Source organism: Antedon bifida, chromosome 10 (assembly GCF_963402885.1).
Source record: "Antedon bifida chromosome 10, ecAntBifi1.1, whole genome shotgun sequence".
Taxonomy (NCBI): Eukaryota; Metazoa; Echinodermata; class Crinoidea; order Comatulida; family Antedonidae; genus Antedon; species Antedon bifida.
In genome coordinates, this window is record NC_136235.1 from 14,077,423 (window position 1) to 14,081,376 (window position 3,954).

The window sequence follows — 3,954 nt, forward strand, 5'->3', positions numbered from 1 at the left end:
CTCGATATGCGTACATGTGGTAGATACATTTTGAAAATGTTTAGTAATGTTAAAAAACTTTTCTAATTCAGGAAATTATTTTTAAAATAATAACGAAGTAATTCATATTGAATTCGTAAAATACACAGTAGCTTACTTTGAAGAGCATAGGCCTAAACATCCAAGTTTCTTTCTCAATGTAGTCATTTACAGCATTGATAAATACTAAAATAATATTAATAACATACCTTTACTTAAATGTAGAAAGGTAGAAAGAAAAAAACAGACGAATTTCCAACAGGCCATTTTTAGAAACAATCTAACTTCACAGTCTGTTAATAAACAATGTTCAATTACGTCGTCAAAAACCAATATGCTGTATATCACACGGTCGCAATATTATAACTAACGCTATTGTCATGACGTCATTGTTTTTCACTTTGCGCATTGCGCGTACGATGGGCAGGCTGAGCAAAATCTATATTTTTTATACATTTCTTTCTTTATTTATCCAAATACATAAACATAACATACAATACAAAACATTAAAATAATTGGAGAAAAAGGAAGAAGAGAAAAGGCAACTTCATGCCTATCTAGCCCTACTCCCTTATAACTAAAAGATTTCAATTTTATTTAAATCAAACAAATCATATTATGATATAATTTAATTACTAATAAATAATAGTATAATAGTAATAATAATAATAGATGTATATATATATATATATACAAATCATACTATAAATTATATATATATATATATATATATATTTAGAATTAATGTTCTTTGCCTGATTTGTTTATATATATAAAAGTATCTCTTCGGAGATCCCGCCTCGTGAATAAAAATACTGTAAGATGAGGGCGTATCAATTTGATCTCTGGTGCGCGTGTGTACAACTGAGGACTAGTGCTGTTCCGCCGTACCACGCCGAGAATGTTAAAGAGTCGCTATCCAATCGAGTTCGAACAATACCATGAAAGCCCCAGTGGTCTAATGGTTAGGACATCTGCATATCAAGCAGGCGGTCCGAGTTCGAGTCTCGGTTGGGGCGACTTTTTCTCATTCTCACAGATTTCCTCATCTTTATCGTTTCAAATTAATTAATTAAATTTCAGTATATCACCGGGCGGTTTAGAATTAATGTTCTTTGCCTGATTTGTTTATATATATATATATATATATATACATTCCCGCCGTACCACGCCGAGAATGTTAAAGAGTCGCTATCCAATCGAGTTCGAACAATACCATGAAAGCCCCAGTGGTCTAATGGTTAGGACATCTGCATATCAAGCAGGCGGTCCGAGTTCGAGTCTCGGTTGGGGCGACTTTTTCTCATTCTCACAGATTTCCTCATCTTTATCGTTTCAAATTAATTAATTAAATTTCAGTATATCACCGGGCGGTTTAGAATTAATGTTCTTTGCCTACTGTGTTTATATATATATATATATATACATACAAACACGCATACATACATATATCATTCCGTTTCAATTGTATATACATACACATACACACATGTATATTAATGCCATACATTTACGAATAAATTTTATGACTCCAACAGGAGTTCTATGACTTTGGTTTTAAAATGTTTCCTATATTTAATTTCCCGGACTTGTATTGGTATTTCGTTCCATATTTTCGTGCCTATACAGGTAATGGAAAATTGGCCTGATGTACTATTTGCCTTAGGTTGGTATAGATTTCCCTTACATTTTTGTCTAGTTTCATGTGAATGGGTGATAAGTGTTACATATTCGTTTAGATCATGAGGCAATTTATCGTGATACAGATCAAACATGAATAAGGAAATACATAATTTGTGTAACTTAAATACATCTAGCAAATTAAATTGTTTAAATAAAGGTTGAGAATGGGTGTCACAAGTGACATAAAGTTGTGTATATATTTTGCAAGTCATTCTTACTTTTCCTTTTGTTTTCACTATTTGAACCTTTCTTTTGTTTTAGGAAGCTATTGTGTGAAGCCAGTGGAGCAGAGTTGTTGTGTTGCAGAGAAGGATTGTGTGGTGTTTGCTGATTGGAGGAGAGGTATAAGGGTTAAGTTAGTGTGTGAGTTGCTGATTGGTGGAGAAGGATAAGGTGGTGATATGTGGATAATTGAGGGAATTTTGAGGTAGATGGAAATTGAGAGGAGACAGAGAGGGAGGGCTATGTTATGTTAAGCCAGAAAGGGATAGGTGAATATTGATATGAGAAACTAAGACGTGCAGGAGAAGAAGTAATTGAATTATGGTGATATAGAGCTGAAGCAGAAAGGAAATAAAGAGATATACATGAAGTTAATAAATTGTGAGTTGGAGATAATTATGGTGATATAGAGCTGAAGCAGAAAGGAAATAAAGTGATATACATGAAGTTAATAAATTGTGAGTTGGAAGTAATACTATAAGGCTGTACTTAAATGTAGAACTGTTAATTGTTGAGATTACTGAGGATTAATTTAAATTGTGAAGGTAAATTGACGGAAGAAATAACTGTTGGAAACAGCAGACGTTGTTGCATGTAAAGAATTGTTTGGAAATATTGAAGAGTAACTGGATTGATACTGATATTATTTTACGTGGAAAGGAGAAAGAAATAATTGGTCGGGGAGCGGATTGCAGGGCAGAACGACATCAAGAAACATTTTAACTTTATATTTGATTTATTTATATGTCAGAAAATAGGAAGAATTATAATTGATAATACAAGCAGAACGGGAGCAGAGGCGTGGGAGTTGTTTATTTGCAGAATCGTTTTAACTTTTATCTTTCTAATTTGTTTTGTGTCAGCGTAGGAGAGAAGGCAAGAAGGAACGATATTGTGGACATTTAGTATTGTTTAATTATTCATCTTGTGATATTATTGTATTTGAAGGGGGGGGTTTCGGGGATTTATTTAAAAATAAGAAGATTGTTGATATTTGGTTTGGGAGGATTGGGAAATTTGGGGAATTGCATAAAGTTTGTGGGGAATAGGAACACGGTATCATTGTTTGAGAATTGGTTGGGTTTTTTTTTGTGGGTTTTTTTTGGGGGGTTTGAATTATAAAAGAAAGAATTGGTTGTCGAAGATTATTATTAAATTTTACTTTTTACATTTATATGTGTACAGTTGTGGCTATTTACCGTTGTTCACCGTTGGTTACCAGCAATTACATGTCCGAAAGAGCCGTAATTGCGGCTGTGTGACATTTATGGGGGCTCGTCCGGGAGACTTTGTAACCTAGCGTGAACATTGGTAGATGAAACAATTGTACGGGATTCTTGGATTGTCTATTTGCCATATTATTGGCATACTGTATACTTATATTGGATACTTATATATATATATATATTTTTTTTTCTTAAGAAATGGATCTCACTAAAATTGTTGACGCAGGAAAAGCGTTGGGGTTAGATGGAGTGGAATTAAGAGAGTTTGTGGAAAAGAGAGAGGAAGCTGCCAGAGAGAGAGAAGAGAGAGCACGAGAGAGAGAAGAGAGAGCACTAGAGAGAGAAGAGAGAAACAGGGAGAGAGAAGAAAAACAGCGAAACAGGGACAGGGAGAGAGAAGAAATGGAGCGAAACAGAGACAGAGAGAGAGAGGCACTAGAGAAGGAAGAGAGAGAGAGAAGAGAGGCACTAGAGAAGGAAGAGAGAGAGAGAAGAGAGGCAATAGAGAAGGAAGAGAGAGAGAGAAGAGAGGCACTAGAGAAGGAAGAGAGAGAGAGGAGAGAGTTACTAGAGAGGGACGAAGCAGAGAGAAAAAGAGCGAGTGAAGAAAAAGAGAGAGAAAACGAAAGGGCGAAAGAAGCTGAGAATCAGGCCTATCTTATAGAAATGCGAAGGTTAGAAATCCAATTAGAACAAGAAAAGAATCGGGCACGGCCGGGTGGTAGAGTATTACCCAATCCTGAGTCACGGGTTAAGGCCAGTAAACCTAAATTACCCCCTTTCCATGATCGAACAGATGACCTAG

At 35.1% G+C, this 3,954-nt stretch overlaps 2 non-coding genes across 2 annotated transcripts; both read left to right on the forward strand.

The window, feature by feature from the left end:
* Positions 1-965: 965 nt before the first annotated feature.
* Positions 966-1,037, forward strand: Trnad-auc (transfer RNA aspartic acid (anticodon AUC)). Its single transcript has one exon. It is a non-coding gene; the product is annotated as a tRNA-Asp (tRNA).
* Positions 1,038-1,241: 204 nt separating this feature from the next.
* Positions 1,242-1,313, forward strand: Trnad-auc (transfer RNA aspartic acid (anticodon AUC)). Its single transcript has one exon. It is a non-coding gene; the product is annotated as a tRNA-Asp (tRNA).
* The last annotated feature ends 2,641 nt before the right edge of the window (positions 1,314-3,954 follow it).